Source organism: Quercus robur, chromosome 3 (assembly GCF_932294415.1).
Source record: "Quercus robur chromosome 3, dhQueRobu3.1, whole genome shotgun sequence".
NCBI lineage: Eukaryota > Viridiplantae > Streptophyta > Magnoliopsida > Fagales > Fagaceae > Quercus > Quercus robur.
Window position 1 is genome coordinate 15,458,593 of NC_065536.1, and position 17,967 is coordinate 15,476,559.

The following is a 17,967-nucleotide window of genomic DNA, read 5'->3' on the forward strand; positions in this document are numbered from 1 at the left end:
AGCTCCCCTGCATGCTCTGCGCGTGTGCAACTTTTGGCGGCTTGCAAGCCGCGAGCCTCCCGTGAGATCCAACCGCGAGTCCCTGCTTCACTGCACAGTCTTGAGCATTTCTTCACACTCTCTCACACACTACCCTTACATGATTCCCACCTAAATACAGGGTTTCTAAGTGCTGTATTACAAGCAAATTTGTCACGGAATAAAGCCAACACATGGTTGATTAAATTCAACCTTACACCATTGATGTCAATGGTTGAAGATGATCTGGTTTTCTGCGGCAATCTCAAAAGCATACCTTCATATGTTGGCTAATAGCAAAGAAAATGTTATATACCTGTGATAGGCCTGCTAATGGGGTAACAATATCAGTATCCTATGTTTGTTCTGCATGGAAAATTTGGAGTGCAAGAACCATTTATTTTATGAATGCTTATATACTGAAAGACGGTAGTGGCCAGTGTTAAATTTTTGCATAATTAACTAGCATATAAATCATTCAAATTCTATGCTAAACTGGGTATTCTCACTGATGCAAAAAAACTCCAAAACCACCACATACAAGCTAGATTAGGTTGCCTTCTATGTACAACTCTTTTAGCTTAAAATCCCAACTTATTTTCTGTATAAGATTATGTACAACTTTTTAAATTACCATCCTTTCAAAGTACAAATCTACTTTTACAGAGCTTATCTCTTAAACAAAATAAGCCAATAAAAATAAACTCATACATTGCAGAAGGAAATCGATTTGAAACAATGATATTGGATTGAGACTTTGAGTTCAAGCCAGGTCCAAACTATATACCAACTTATAAATTCAGTTGCTGTAAGCTAATCGAATCAATACATGAATATTCCATGTCAATAGCATACACAAATGATAATTAGCAGTATATTATTCAGAAAAAATATTAAAGGTCATATACTATATGTCACATAATATACATGGTAAAAGATTAGAAATTCAATATTCCTTTTATATGCATATGCATATGGATATGGATATTAGCAGAACAACTCAGTTATCAGATACCTTGTTGAGGCAATGCTTTATTATAAATGTACAACTGTCATCTTCATATATTGCTGCACTAGTAATTACTTTAAACATTCTTGGTTACTAGCACCCACATTACTGAAAAAACAATCAGGTAATCATTCTAGCCTCCACAATTTTTGCATCTGAAATTCATGACATACATGCAACAGAGGTTCCTCTCAAAATATTCTTGACTTTGAATGTGAGATGACCTAATATTGGTGCAGTGTAATTCAAAAATCAACTGTTGTTTGAAAGGAAAAGGGGAAGATCACAAGTCCTAATTTAAACTGTAAGGTTGAATTTAATCAACCATCTTGTTGGCTTTATTCCGTGCCAAATTTGCTTGTATTTAAGCAATTAGTAACCCTGTATTTAGGTGGGTTTGTTATAAGGGTAGTGAGTGAGATAGAGTGTTGAATGCTCGAGAGTGTGCAAGAAAACAGAGTCTCACGGCTGGATCTCGCGGGTGACTCGCAGCTGCAAGCCACCAGAAGTAGCACACGTACCAAGCATGCCAGAAGTTGAAGCGTCATGCTATCTGGAGCACTATAGGACAAAATAGGACAACTGGCCGTTCTGTTATCTCGCGGCTGGATCTCGCGACTCAGTCAAGTTGCGAGGCCAAGCCGCAAGCCAGCCCTGTTTTGAAAAACCTAACGTTTCACATTCCATTCTCATCCTAGTATAAATACCCCTTATACCCACGAAAGAAAGAGAGTTTCCAGAGAGAATTTTGAAAGAGAAACCCTAGAGTAAAACAAGATTGATTCATCCACAATCTTTACATAAGATACTCTTCAAATTCCTCAACTCTCTTCCTCTCCATTGTTAAATCCTTAAGAGGCATTTTACCAAAACCTTTTCTCGCCATATCCATTACTGTGAGAGGGCTGTTTGGTGTTCTGGGAAGCAATTAGGAAGGAACCAATTTACATTGGTTGATGCTATGGTCAAGTGGCGGAATCCGGGAAGCTAGAAAAGAAAAAGGTTCGGCGTAACTTCGTTGGAGCAAGAAGCTTGTAGGGCTTAGGTACATTTGGTAAATTAGGCTTGGAGGGTCTATTGCTGTTCATGTATCCCAACTACATTTTCTAGTGGATTGTTTACTGCTTGGAGGGCGACGGAGAGGTTTTACGTCAAGGGCTTCGGTTTCCTCTTCAATAACACATCGTGTGTTGTCCTTGGGTTTACATCTCTCTTCCCTTTAACTTTGCCTTTTATTTTCTAATGTGGATGTGATTTTAATTGGCATAAATTGTTTACCAATTCTGTATTAAGCTTTTGTTCATGTTCCGCACATTAATTGTTTGATATAAAGCTTGAATTGGTAATTTGTAAATTGGGGGTCTAAACGTTCAAGGGTGTTTTTACACTATTTGAACTTTCAATTGGTATTAGAACGGGTACACTTTTGTTGGTTTCATTACCATAGTGTGATCCTTGACCCTTTTTAATATGGACTGGTCTCAATCCCTAAATGTACCTCCATATTTTGATGGTAGTAATTATGTTTTTTGGAAGGTTCGTATCAGAGCATTTTTATGTTCCATTGAAGAATCTGTTTGGAATGCGGTTAAGATAGGTTGGACCAGACATGAGGCAGCCAAATCCACATGGGATAAAGCAATACTCGCCGCATCTAATGCTAACAGTAAAGCACTCAATGCTATTTTCTGTGGTGTGTCTCCAGATGAATTTCACAGGATCTCTCACATTACCGTTGCCAAAGAAGCATGGGAGATATTGGAGACCACTTACGAAGGCACGAAGAAAGTAAAAGACACCAAGCTGGAAATGCTAACCACTCGGTTTGAGGAGCTCAAAATGAGTGAGGATGAGTCCTTTGACTCTTTCTAAAGCAAGTTGAATGAGGTGGTTGTTAGCAAGTTCAATTTGGGGGAGAAAACGGAGGATTCTAAAATAGTAAGGAAGATCCTTCGATTATTGCCGGAAAGCTTTTGTGCCAAAGTAACAGCAATTGAAAAGAGTAAGGACCTTGATGACATCAACGTCCAGGAGCTGGTTGGTTCTCTTCAGACTTATGAAATGTCGCTACCAAATCAACGGAGGAGCAAATCTCTTGCTCTTAAGACCATTAATGAGAAGGTAGAAGTCCATGACTCATCGGATGAAGATGTGGTTGACAAGGATGTTGCATACCTTGTGAAAAATTTCTGAAAATTCTTGAAATTTAAGAATAATGGTAAATTTGGGGACAAAGGAAAATTTCAAAGTTCAGGAAGGGAGAAAAGGGAATTTAAAAAGAAAGATGGAAAAGAATCCCAATCTACACAAGGTGTCACTTGTTTTGAATGCAACGGGCATGGACACTTTAAGAAAGAATGTCCAAATTATTTGAAATCAAAAGGCAAGGTGTATGCCACGACATTGAGTGACTCGAATTCATCCAACTCTAATTCTGAGGAAAGCTGTGAGGGAGAAGGGAATTACTCCGCTTTTATGACTATTGCTCATGTTGATTCTTCAGATGAGTTGAATCTGCTTGTACAAGAGCTTGGAGTACATAGTGATGAAGAATCATTTGGAGCTGTTGAGGAATCAGATGTAGAAGAAGATGAAAACACAGCCAATCTTCAAGACAATTATAACTCACTCCTAGAGAGGTCGGGTGAGTACACAAAGGTGGCAAAGGCAGCTGTGAGAAAGATGAAGAAAGCAGAGGAGGACTATAAAAGTCTCCTAATTCACTATAAGGAGGCCAAGTGTGAGATAGAAATACTGAATGGTGAGTTGTCAGAAGCCTACACAAAAGTGAGATTTCTTGAGCAAGAGGTTGTGCAAGCAAATGCCAAGATAGAGAGGGTCTCCACCAAGAAGCTAGATGATATTATTTCATCTCAAAAACATTTTTCAAACAAATCTGGGTTGGGATATACCGGAAGGAGTAGCTCATTTGGTAATGTCACAAAAGAAGTGAAGTTTATAAAGGCCAAAGAGCCAGTTAAAGTTGGCCCTACTGCTGAGAAGCCCAAGATAGAGGAGAAGAGGAATGTGGAGAACGAACGGTTGTTGAATCCCCGTAATCAATCTGTGGGCAAGTCTGAATCCCGAGCCAAGTCTCGTCCACGACCACAAAGAGGTCCTAGATCAAATTATGTGTGTCATCACTACGGACTTCAAGGGCATACTCGACCAAATTGTCAAAAGCTGAGAGCAATGAATAGTGCAACTCCTCAAAGGTCATGAGGACCTAGAAATGATTGGAGAAATTGGGCTGGTGAACCATCAAAAGATCAAAACGGTGATCCCGGAATGATGGACGTGATGAAGATGATTGGTGTATTCACCAACTGCTTGGAAAGCTTCACACGAAGGTTTGAAAGCCCTAACTCCCGTACCCAATCCTATAAGGAAATCACCCCAAACGCAAGTGACGTGTGGGTGAAAAAGGATACTCATGCATAAGCATTACAACATGTCCATGCATCAATACTTCCTATGCTTTGTGACTGTGTTTGGTTGTTTGCTTATTGATTATGTTGGTGGTTGTTTGTTTGTCTGTTTGTGCGTACTTTTGTTCATTTTTGTTTTTGATCAATCTTTTTCTTTTTATGTGTCAAAAATCCAAAAACCACATAAAAATAGAAAATCAAAAAGTTTGATTGACATTATTGAATTTTGTCTCAAAACATGTTTTACCTTATACCTTTGTGCTAATGGCTTTGTGCATTTTCGAGCATAGCTTGTTCCTTTGCACTTTTATCACTGTGGAAGAAATTTTGAAATCTATGTGATTGTTGTAAATAGATCTTCAAACTTGTCATGAATGATTAGTGAATGGTTTTGTTGATCTTGAGACATGCATAGACTTGTGTCTATATATCTTCCTACTCTTTATTTTTTGTTTTTGCTAAAAAGAGCTCACCAAATGTGAATCTCCAAATGAAAAGAGATTTTGAGCTGCAACAGCCTATCGTACAAACTAGTAGTTGACTAGGAAAAAGGGAAAGCGACCAAAAATAAAGTTTATGATTATTCAAAAGCCAAAGGCTATATTATCAAGGTGAAATATCAAATATCGCTCTCACAAGGAAAGGTGATTGTTTCAAAAGGATCAAAAAGATCAAATGTTATGCTTAAAAGTGGAGTCAAATGTAAAGCTCTAAGTTATGTTATCAAGTCTTGTGGGAGGTCATATATGCATACTTCTATAATTGAGATGGGTCACATGATCTAATGCTAATTGTGTATGCCTTGGTTGAATTGATCATTGAAACTTCACATTAGACTAAGGACTATCTCATTGTTGATATCCACACACAACACACAAGTTTATGTTCAATGAATGTCATATTCATTTGTGTGATTGTACTTGATAAAATGTGTTTTCACATGCTCAATCTTTATTAATTCAAACACAAAAAGATTTTTTTGAGTGTTTAAGTTTTTTTGGAAAAGTGTTTTGTTTTTACAAAAACTGAAAATCTTCAAAAACAGTGTGTCCTGTTTTGGCGACTCAGTCGCGGGTCAGTCAAGTCGCATGCCACAGTCGTGAGATCACGGGTTTGTTTTGGCGACTTGTTTGCGAGTGGAAGGTCCAGTCGCGAGGGGTACACAAAGATTTTCGCGGCTCAGCTCGCGACTCACTCGCGAGTGAAACTTCCAGTCACAAAAAACACTTAGAAAATTTTTCAAAACTTTTGACTTGAAGTGTTTTGGCGGGTGTATCTGGCGACTATCTGGCGACTTTCCTAAGCCACGAAAAACGCGTGTTTTGCACAATGAGGGCAGTTTTTAAAATCTTTTTCAGTTTTCCCTCGAACTTTTTGTGACTCTTCACTTTCTCTCTCAACTGTTCTTACCTAAACACTTCGTGTCTCCATTTTCGAACTCCATTGTTGCTTCATTTTCGTCTCAAATTCATTAAGAAAAGGTATGGGTTTTCTTTCTCACACTCAGTATTTCTTGTTTTTGAGCTTTTCCCTCTTGAATATTTGCATTGTTTTTCTAATTTGAGTTGGGTTTGTGTTTCGGCTATTGTTCTCTGTTCGTGCTTTGCTAGTAGAAGCTCTTGATTATTAAGAACTTGTTTAGGTTGCTAGATTTGTTCTTCATCATGTGACTCTCTCTTAGCTTAGAGTTTGTTATCTGTCTTATACCCATCTTGTCTGATCTCATTTTGATATGTTGTTTCAAAATGATTCATGTTTTGTTAGTTGGGTTTTATTGATTTAATTTTGTGTTTGTTTATCTAGTGTGTGCATATGTCTTGAGTTCTCTGGATCTTTTCATACTCATCAAAATATATGTCTCATTGACATATGTTTGTCCTTTGGGTGATGTCAATCTCTGCAACATTTGTACTCTTCTGCAAAATGTTAGTTGTTCTTGATTATATTCCTTTGGGTGCATTCATCTGTTTTGCTGGTTTAGATTATGAGGCCTTTCCTTTAGTATTGTCTTTATCACTAACAGAATACTGAGTTGTTCTACACATGTATTGTACTTTGTTGTTGTGGCCTTTTCTGATTGTTCACAGATGGCTCCTTCTTCCCCAAAGAAGAAAACTCCTGCTAAGAAAGCAGAAAAGAGAATGAAAATGGACCCGAATCTGTTTAGGTCTGTTTCCCATTTTGAGAGATACAAGGATTTCTTCTTAAAGGCAGGAATCATACAACAAAAGTTTGTGGATTTAGGGGATTTGAGAGACACCTTTATCCCTAGTTGTTTTGAGGGGAGAGGATGGGAAAGACTGCTAAGTGAATTTCCCAGCTGTATGTGAACCTCTGGTTAGGGAGTTTTATTCCAATGCTGTGATTAGGGAAGATGAGCTGAGCTGCTGGGTTAGAGGTACAGAATTCACCTTAGATGCACATGACATTGATGATGTGCTAGGTCTTGAGGGGTTAGAAGATCATGAGTTTGTCAACTATAAGGATAGGATTCTGTCTATTGAAACTGTACAACAGAGGGTAGGTGGACAAAGAGAAGGAAAATGCCTGAATACCACAGTCTTTCCAGTGGACATGAGATGTCTCACTATTATCATGATGTTTAACCTATATCCCATAAGAAAGTTGACTACAATTAACAATGCGAGAGCAATTTTTTTGATGAAGCTCAAGGAAAAGACCTTCATTGATATCAGTTCCCACATATTTGATACTATTGTGGATGAGACTAGAACCACTTCTAGGCCTAAACTAATCTTCCCTAGTCTACTCATAAGGATTTTCATAAAGAAGGGTGTTGCAATCCCTCGAGACATCAGTCCCATGTCTACACCTTCAGCAATTAACAAACAAACCTTCAAAAGGATAAGTGTTCATCTTCCAGGTGAAGAAGATGAAGGTGATGAAGGAGAGAGTGTCCCAATGGAGACTGAGGCAGAGGCAACAAGTCAGGCATCAACTTCAACACCCAGAAGGAGTGGCAAGAGGACTAGAGCATCAACTTCTTCAGCTATACCTCCAGATGCATTTCAGGTCATCCTGGAAAGACTTGATGGACTCAGAGAGGTCCAGACAGTGCAGTCTGAGAGGATGGCAGCCATGCAGGATCAGCTTGATATTCTCTCCATAAAATTTGATAGCTTCACCACACATCATGGGCAGTGACCCTTTGGCCATTCCGATCAAAAAGGGGGAGAAATTTTTGAAAAGCAGACCTTAAGGGGGAGCACTATGTTGAGGGGGAGCAGTCAAAAACACTTGCTTATTTTGTTTATGTTTTGGATAATTTGTTGTTATTATGGGTTTGATACACTATGGCTTTAGTGTATGTTTGTTTCTAACTCAGGGATGGTTTTGAAACTTGGTTTACTATATATATTGTTGATGTTTTTCAGTTTATAATTGTAGTTTGTACCCATGTCGCTTTTGTAAGCTTTTAGGGTTACTTGTAGGCTTTATGGTTTGTACCATGCTTTATGCAGCCTCTATGTTTTTGTTAAATCAGTACTTCTATCTAAATGTCATGCATTTTCTTGTTAAGTACTGTCACTCTTGTGCCCTTGTAGGATTGTTCCTAGATGCATATACTAAGTGTATTATGTATTGGTTGAGTGTTGGGCATACAAGTAACTTGCATTGTTCTTGTTAGCTTGTATGTTCAAGTGTTCATTCCAAGTGTGAATGAGCATTATAATCACTACCTTGTAGTGATTACTTGTTTGATCAAGCCATGGTTTGTTTCTTAACTTCATCTTTGCTTGATCACTTTATGCCTGTTTCATATGCATTTCATGTTTTCTGCATACAATGATCATGGTGTATTGTTGTGTTTCAGGAGTTTCATGTTCATATGATTCAAGTGCCTCACAGTTTCTAGAATTAAGTGTGAGTGAGTTTTGCTCAACTGTTCCCAACTCACATGTTAAGTCTAGAGTCTGTTTTAGGGTTTTGTCACGGAATAGCCAAAGGGGGAGATTGTAAGGTTGAATTTAATCAACCATCTTGTTGGCTTTATTCCATGCCAAATTTGCTTGTATTTCAGCAATTAGTAACTCTGTATTTAGGTGGGTTTGTTGTAAGGGTAGTGAGTGAGATAGAGTGTTGAATGCTCAAGAGTGTGTAAGAAAACAAAGTCTTGCGGCTGGATCTCGCGGGTGACTTGTGGCTGCAAGCCGCCAGAAGCAGAACACGTGCCAAGTATGCTAGAAGTTAAAGCGTCATGCTAGTTGGAGCACTACAGGACAAAATAGGACAACTGGCCGTTCTGTTATCTCGTGGCTGGATCTCGCGACTCAGTCAAGTCGCGAGGCCAAGCCACGAGCCATCCCTGTTTTGAAAAACTTGACATTTCACATTCCATTCTTACCCTAGTATAAATACTCCTTATACCCACGAAAGAAAGAGAGCTTCCAGAGAGAATTTTGAGAGAGAAACCCTAGAGTAAAACAAGATTGATTCATCCACAATCTTTACATAAGAGACTCTTCAAATTCCTTAACTCTCTTCCTCTCCATTGTTAAATCCTTGAGAGGCATTTTACTAAAACCTTTTCTCACCATATCCATTATTGTGAGAGGGCTGTTTGGTGTTTTGGGAAGCAGTTAGGAAGGAACCAATTTACATTGGTTGATGCTATGGTCAAGTAGCGGAATCCGAGAAGCTAGAAAAGAAATAGGTTCGGCGCAACCTCGTTAGAGCAAAAAGCTTGGAGGGCTTAGGTACACTGGGTAGATTAGGCTTGGAGGGTCTATTGTTGATCATGTATCCCAACTACATTTTCTAGTGGATTGTTTACTGCTTGGAGGGCGGCGGAGAGGTTTTACGCCGAGGGCTTCGGTTTCCTCTTCGATAACACATCGTGTGTTGTCCTTGAGTTTGCATCTCTCTTCCCTTTAACTTTGCCTTTTATTTTCTGCTGTGGATGTGATTTTAATTGGCATAGATTGTTTACCAATTCTGTATTAAGCTTTTGTTCATGTTCCGCACATTAATTGTTTGATATAAAGCTTGAATTGGTAATTTGTAAATTGGGGGTCTAAACGTTCAAGGGTGTTTTTACACTATTTGAACTTTCATAAACAATAGCCAACAACCCCAATCTTTTGTAGAAGTGCTCATTAGGCCTTTATGTGAATGACAAATGAACCTGTTCAATAATTTCTAACAAGCATGATTACAAGAAAGCATGCAAAAATTGTAGGGAAGAGAGAGAGCATGCAAAAAGTTGTATTCAAAAGATCATGATTTATATAAGGAAAAACCTAAATTTTAGGTTGAAAACAGGGCATGGTGCATTCTTTTGAAAGGAGCAACCAAAGTAACTAGAACACATGAGCAAGATACATAACTTTGCAGTAGTGCCAAACGCAATTAAAACATATTAAAGTTGATTTATAAATGACATTATAGATATGTATGTCGCATCAAATGGCATAAAATCAAGAAAGTCAGTGAGATTTTTGTCAACAAATGAAAATGAAAAACCACAGATTTCTGAAAGCCACAATCAAAATCAGAAACCACTTTTGCAATGTGAAGTACTTCTGTGTCATAAGTAATTTAGCCCGGATAGCTTTCATAGGTGGTCCAAGTTTTCTCCTTTTTTCCCTGAAATAGTTGTGCCACGGCTGAAGGCACACATAATAGGAGTTTCTGGTGAAGGATGATAATTCAGTTGACTTAGTCCAATTCTCACCATGTTACATGCATCCTAATGGTAGTTTCAAGCATTCAGTATACAATAATGTGGCTTCGTCCCTGGCTGGATTGTCTCTCAGAGGTACTGAAGGGAACGAGTGGTTGACTTGAATGAGTACATGGTCTCCAAGAAACCAATACCTACCCAATGGTGACTCAAACAATTTTTGGCGTCTGTGAAGGGCTACACAGGAGAATCCAGCTAGAACTTGAACTTTAGACCATGGATTCAGAGGTGTCATATATTGACATCAAATAAAAATGTAGAACAAAGAAAACCAAGAAAAGAACTTACATCATCAATGGCAAAGTCGTCAATGTGTAGTGTCGGCACCAATCTTGTATAGGGTGTCAATCTTTGCAACCTCATACTTGATCGCTTGAAGACCATCAAGTTATACAGGGGTAGACATTCTCCTTCTGCTCCGTTACAACTTGGACCTTGCCAAAATACTCATATGACTAATCTACAAAAAGAAGAAGATGTGACTAATCATAAGAGCAAGCAAGGACTTAAGCAAGAAGTTACCTCCCATACAGTCACAAGGCCACCAATGCTCTTTGTGGCACATTGGGAGAAGGAGAACTGTACTATAATGTAGAATGGTGGCATAGGCAGCTCCACCCAATCATAATTTCCAACTCAATCTACGTTTTTGAGTGAAGGGAGAAACTGAAAGCTCACTATCTCCTATGCTAAGGATCAATACACTTCTAATCATGCACAACATAAAGGTCCTTACACGAAAATTCACATTTTGGCCTTCAACTTAAGCATAATTGTTTAAAAGCCAAAAGAGTCACATTTGCATCTTGTCCACAAATCCTTCTGTTCTTGGACACCATCTACTTGGATCTTGTTACCAACTTGAGGGTCTTTGTTTCTCCAACATATCTGCAAATTCTTCAAGGAACCTCTGTTCTCGCAAGTTATGGTCTTCTGCATTCAAGATCAAATCCGCACAGGTTAATCTTACACATGGCATAAACTAGGCAAATACAAAGGAAAAAGATTAAATGCAAGAAAAACCTAATCTTTGTAGCATGAAAGTCACATTCACAAGAGAAGATGTGTGCAAAAAACTTCATTTCAAAGTCATTCATGTGAACACATTGAAGCCTAAAATCCATAATGAAATGACATTTGGAAAATAATGCCAAGAAAACAAGGTGAAAAGCTTCCCAAGGCAACCAATCTATGTGAGTATTTCGGCAAATTCTAGCTTAGCGTCAAAATTGTGGTCATGGTGAAATTGGCTAAAAGGCTAAACAAAAAAGGTCATGGCAAGTTGACTCAGGGTTTGTTAAACAAATAATGAGCCCAAACAAGCTTCAAAGCAAAAACAAAACCCAAAACTCAAAAATTTCAACTCATGAACGAGTTGGTGCTTACACCCATTCATCAAGAAAAACACATTTACCACAAGCTCAAGCAAACATCCAACTCCAAAAAACCATTCAAATAGCTTCACAACTCAATGGGCACATCACTCCAAAAATAAAAACTTTCCCTTACACCTAAGGAATTTGAAACCTGTGTTCACACCATCAACCCACACACACCTCACACCCAATTGCATTAAAAAAAAAAAAAAAAAAAAACACCATCATTATCAACTTGAACTTTTTTCCTTTATTTTTGGGATAGTTTACAATTCTCTCAATTATTGGGGAACTTTTAAAGTCATCCAATTGCATTCAAGAATTTTCTCTAGGATCTAAAAACTCCTAGGATCTAAAAATGGGTTGCCATTAATGTTGGTCGAGGATGATCTGGTTTTCTGCTGCCATCTTTAAGCATACCTTCATATGCTGGCTAATAGTCAAGAATATATTATATACTTATATAGCCATGAAGACTTGCTAATGGGGTAGTATTATTCATCTCCTATGTTTGTTCTATATGGGTATTTTGGAGTGCAAGAACTATTTGTTTTATGAATGCTTATATACTAAAAGATAGTAGCAGCCAGAGTTAAATTTGTGCTTAACTAATTGACATTTGAACAGTTCAAATGCTATGTTAAACTGGGTATTCTTGCCGCAGTGAAAAAAATTTCACGACCACCATATACAAGCTAGATAGGGTTGCAAAAATCTTTTAGCTAAAATGCCAACTTATTTTCCCTGCAAGATTATTTACGACTTTTTAAAACCCCATCCTTTCAAGGTACAAATCTACTTTTACAGAGCTTATTTTTTAAACAATATAAAGTCACCCATTGTAGAGGGAGATCGATTAGAAACAACAATAATGGATTGAGTACAGGACAGGTCCTTCAAAGTCTATCCCAACTTATAAATTCAGTTGTCGAAAATAATTCCTACAGTATGTGTTATTTAGCAAAAAGTAAAAAAAGGTCGAACAGTATATGTCAATCTTCATGATATTCGGGGTAAAAGATTAGAAATTCATTGTTCCTTCTATATGCAAAGGCACACATAATAGGAGGTTCTGCATGCATCCTAATGATAGTTTCAAGCATTCCATATACATAAAATCTTGGTTGAAAGCATTCCCTTAAAACTCATTAGAGATGCAGTATGTGGATAACAGAGTGCAACAAATAGAGAGTTGCATACTAGAGCAATTACAAAAAGAGGTATGCAGGATTTGCTCATTGAAATTGGGAAGTGGCCTAGCATTCCCCTCTGCCGCCCACTATTTACTCGACTTCGGCCATGGATGACCTTCATACCCTCGAAACAAGGTTGTGCATCACTAGGAAGTGGCCCAGCTACCCATACCGCTGCCATATACGACCATTGCCGCAAGCAGTTGCTATGCTTTGGCACTCAGATTCTAACTGAGACAATCAACAAGGTGGATTTCTCCTTCTCCACCACCCTTTTCATGGTTCTAGAATGGAGGCATATTGGCTTGTGCCATGTGTGACTGTGTTGCACCCATTTTCAATTGGAGGCGGGGATTCAGCAACCATGGAGGAGGCCACATTCCTCACCAAGTATGGGTCCATTGTGTACATCATCCATAGGAGAGATACATTTAAGGTTTCAAAAATTATGCAGCAGAGGGCCTTGACTAATACTAAGATTCAAGTTTTATGGAACTCGGTGGTCGTGGGGGCATATGGGGACGGAAACACTAATAATAGGGTTTTGGGGGGTTGAAGGTGAAGAATGTGCTAAGTGGGGAGGTTTCAGATCTCAAGGTCGGGATTGTACTTTGCGATAGGGCATGAGCCAGCCACCAAGTTCTTGGATGGTCAGCTGGAACTCGATTCTGGCTGCTATGTTGTCATGATTCCAGAGTTTTTGCAGCCGGAGATGTCCAGGATAAGAAGTATAGGCAAGTTGTTACTTCTACCAGCACTGGTTTGTCAACATCCTCTATCTCTCCCCTTCATGATTTATATTTCGATTTTGGAACTTCTATATTTGCACCACTACTCGTCTTCGTTTTATTTGGGATCATGTGTTTTGTGTGGGGAATAAGGTGTATTTGTGGATTTTCTTTAAAAAAAAAATAACATCAATTTTCAAACAATTTTGTTAGTTAGTATCGTTTTCAAACTATTTAGGAAACTAACATCTCGAGTGTGGTAGAGTCAAGTTCACTGTAGCAAATCGACTATCAAGTACTCGATTTCTATGAAAATCAATATAGAAATTGAGTTTCTAAGACTTGAGTTCCACAAATTCAATAAGAAGTAGGAGGCAGAGATCACAAAGATTCTGCAAATCAACAAAGAAGAAAGAAACAACAAACCCAGATCGATCAAAAACAACAAACCCACTCCTCTGCTCTCTGAACTTCCGTGGCTGAGCTCCTTGGCTCTTCCTTCGACCATCATCGCCACCATCGGCGGTGGTCCGATCTCAAGCTCATCTCTTTCAACCTGAACCAAAACCATTTTTGTGATTTGTGGGTTTGTTCCTAAAGTGGGTGTGGTTTCTGACGTAGGTGGCTGTTTGTGGGTTTGTTTCTGGGTTCTTGAGGTTGTTCTTGATTTGGTCTGGAGAAATGGTCTTTGTGCATTCTTGATTTGGTCTGGAGAAAGGGAGCCTCTAGAGAATGAAAGAACGAAGGAAAAGGAACGCAGAAACAGAGCAAAGAACTCGAGTTCCATCGAACTTGACCCTCTTGCACTCGATTTGCTACAGTGAATTTGACTCTTACAAACTTAAGATGTTAGTTCCCTAAATAGTTTCCAAACGATGCTAACTAATGAAATTGTTAGAAAAATGATGCTATTTTGAAAAAGAAATCCTGTATTTGTTTCTATTGCAGTTTTTTGTTGCTCTGATGTCAAAACTTGTTTAAAAAGTGTCGTGAAATAAGTGTTTTTTTTTTTTTTTTTTTGCAATAGTGAAAATACGTGTTTAAAATATTTATAATGCAAAAATTGTGTTTAGTACTATTTTTCAAATACCATATTTTAAAATGTAAAAAAAATATAATTGTATGTTTGGTATATGTATGTGTTTTTTTTTTGTTTTTTTGTTTTTTGTTTTTTTTTTTAAAGAATGAGTATAGTAAAAGTGTTATTATTTTATTTGAGGGGAGAGAAAATTTCCTCACCAGGTGGGGCCTACAATTTGGTATGTGTATGTGTAATCTCTTATCAAGTGGGGTTTACAATTTTTAATATATTTACAAAAGTGTCATTAAGCGATATTATTTGAAAATTGAAAACGAGTATGGAGGAGTTCTCTAAATACAGTATTCAAACATCCTAAAATAAGAAATGTAATTCAAACACTCTTAAATGAAATTTCCTATCAAACACTTTTTTTTTTTTTTTTTGCCGCACAAGTAGTGTTTAAATACTAAAAACTATTATTTGAAATTTCTTACCAAACAGGGCCTAAGCTTTCTACATTTGCCAATGTCTCTAATTTACTTGTTGAAAAAAAAAACAAAAAACAAAAAACAAAATTCTTGATAATGATATGGACATGTTGAAGTAGAATAGTGAATAGTCAAATTTCGTAATGCAAACTAGAAGCAAATTGTTGAGAGAACTATACCCAGTTCAAAACCCAAGAACACCAACTTCATCAATTAACTCAACTCTCACAAGCCCATACATAGCTTCAAACAAGCTCAAAGCCAGACCCAATTAAAAGGCACAAACTGACCAAATTACCTAAATCAGCCAACCCATATGATAAGTGGATATCCAACAAATCAAAACTAAGCAACCAAAGCCCAATGAAATCTTAAGTCCAACCTGAAATTGACTAAAAATACATCAGCCCATCTCACTCTGAAATTAACTCATCTACTCAAACCACACAAGCCCAACCCAAAAATCAAACCAAGTTCTCACATCCTTCACCATTTTCATTAGCCATCCTTTAGCAACCTGATCCGATAAATTAAGAACCACCATTTGATATTTTGCAAGCAAATTTGGAGTCCTATACTTGATTGACTTGAAAGTTGAAACTCCATGATAACAAATTTGTGATAACATATATCTTAGTTGTGTCGACTTTTTTATTAGATTTTATCAAAATGAAAAAAAAAAATTATGAAAAAACAAACAAATAAATATTTTTAATATAAAATTCAAAACTAACGAGTAACTACATTACAAATAATCATTCAAAACTAAAACATATCTGAATATCACAAATAATCAATCACAATATGTCAAAGAAAATAAACCATAACAACGAATAAGTTTATATACCTAGAGTTTCAAGGGTATATTGGCAAAATGTCATTTAATTAAACGGGTTAGACGAGTTAAACGGGTTCTATATGTTAAGTACTAACCCAACCCGTTTATTAAACAGGTTAGTCATGTCAACCTGAATATGATACGAACTCATTAAGCCTCAACCCATAACTTGCTAATTTTGTGTTGTGTCGTGTTAGGTTCGTAGGTCGTGTCCAATTTTGCCACCCCTAGATAGTGTTGGACTATTTGTGAGTGGTGGTAATTTTTTATTAGAAGAGAAAATGAGAATTGAATGGGAAGAAGAGGAAAATGGGTGAAAAACTGGGGTGAGAAAATAATGCCAAATCAATGGATTTGTGTTTTAAGCAAGATTTTAAAAACTGGACCAGACCGACTAGTCCTACTGGTTAAACCAAGAACTAGTCCAGTCTTTAAAAAAATTCCTAAAACCAGTGAAAATCAATCAAAAATCAGTCAAAACGGGAAAAACCGAGAACCGGTGGCAAATTTGATTTTGCTCCGGTCTAGTTTTTAAAACCATAGTTTTAAGGTGATAAAACGTGTTTTGGGAACAATTTTTCCGAAACACCTATAAAACAAAAACTGAAAACACAAAATTGTTTTCACTTTACCAAATAGGCTCTACAAAATAAAATACTACTATTCTATCTTAGTTATGTCTATGAATAAATAATGTTTGTTTGTCATCGTTTTTGTAGTTTAATTGATATTTCATAATATTTTCAACAAAAATATCTAAACATATAGGGTTCAAATCCCCCCGCTCTCAACTATTGAATTAAAAAAAAAAATATATATATATATATATATATATTCTACTGTCTACAAATAATCACAACTTAAATTTTGTTTTTTTATTTAAATTTTGCTTCAAAAATTAAAACATTTCTTGAAACTTTTTAATTTTTGGCTTAAAAATTAAAACATTGCTTAACATGTTCAATTAGTGATATGTATATATATTTCATCTCATGTATTTCTAATTATAATACCATTTGAAACACTTCTAATAGTAATAATAAGCTTTGTAATACTCCCAAAAATATTTGACAAAATTTATTTCTTACAAATCGGACAAAGATTTTTATCAAATATGAAGAAAAACTCCTCAAACCCACTATTTGGCAACTTAAAAGATTATTTAACTTTTTTTTTTTTAATGTGATAAATATTATAGCATTTCAATCTATGGCATTCATCTCATAATGATTACTCTTTAGACAAAATTTTTTACCAATTGAGCTATCTGAAATCCACTTCACCTTTACTTTTAGTCATGTGATTTTTTAATAGTCATGTATCTTGTTTAAATGATTTTATACACATAAATGATCTTATGAACCATCACGTATCCGGTTAATTAAAGGAAAATTTTTTCTTTATAAATTCCAATTATTTGCATTAAAATTTCATTTCCTTCTCTTTACTCTCCTCTCCCATATATTCCAGCTCTCATGTTTGGTTTTTTTTTGAGAAAATGTTTGGTATGACTTGGTAGTAATTACTAGTTAAATGGATTACCTTTTTTTATGGAAAAATTGTGGACGAATAATTATTATTGATGGGTATTGCTTATCCAATATGGAAGTTAAAAAAAAAAAAAAAAAAAAAAAAATCATGGAAGTTTTCCAACCAAAGGTCCTCCCTTAGCTTGATTGTCAAAATATAATGAATAATGCTAGAGATACAAACTTTTTTACAAAATATTTTATAAACTGCTGATTTGGTTAGTGGTTATTGGTAAATGAAAAAGCGATGTTAATAGTGAGCCTAGATAAAAACCAATAAGAAGCTGGCTACATCAACAGTTTGTAAAAATGTTGTAAAATAGTTTGTGACTATAGCATTACTCAAATATAATAGATCAACCAAATGATGGATGAATGAATGTCCTTATATGGAAAAACACCTTCCCTAGGGTTCTAATGTTCTATTACCTAATTCTCATCCCATTAACCCACAATCTCTAATCATAGATGCAAATCCTTATATTCTCACATTCCATTGTTATAGTATTCATTATGTTAATACTATTGAAAATGGACAAAATTAAAGGAGTTTTTAGAAAAGACCTCTCCATATAATGAGACATCCTATTTAGGAATACTGCCTATGAGACATAACAGAAACGTCATAAACTAAT

General features: G+C 36.5%; 1 pseudogene; it reads left to right on the forward strand.

Annotated features, from left to right (window-relative positions):
* LOC126719303 (thioredoxin reductase 2-like) overlaps positions 1-14,158 on the forward strand; it is a 33,947-nt pseudogene extending 19,789 nt beyond the window's left edge.
* Positions 14,159-17,967: the final 3,809 nt, after the last annotated feature.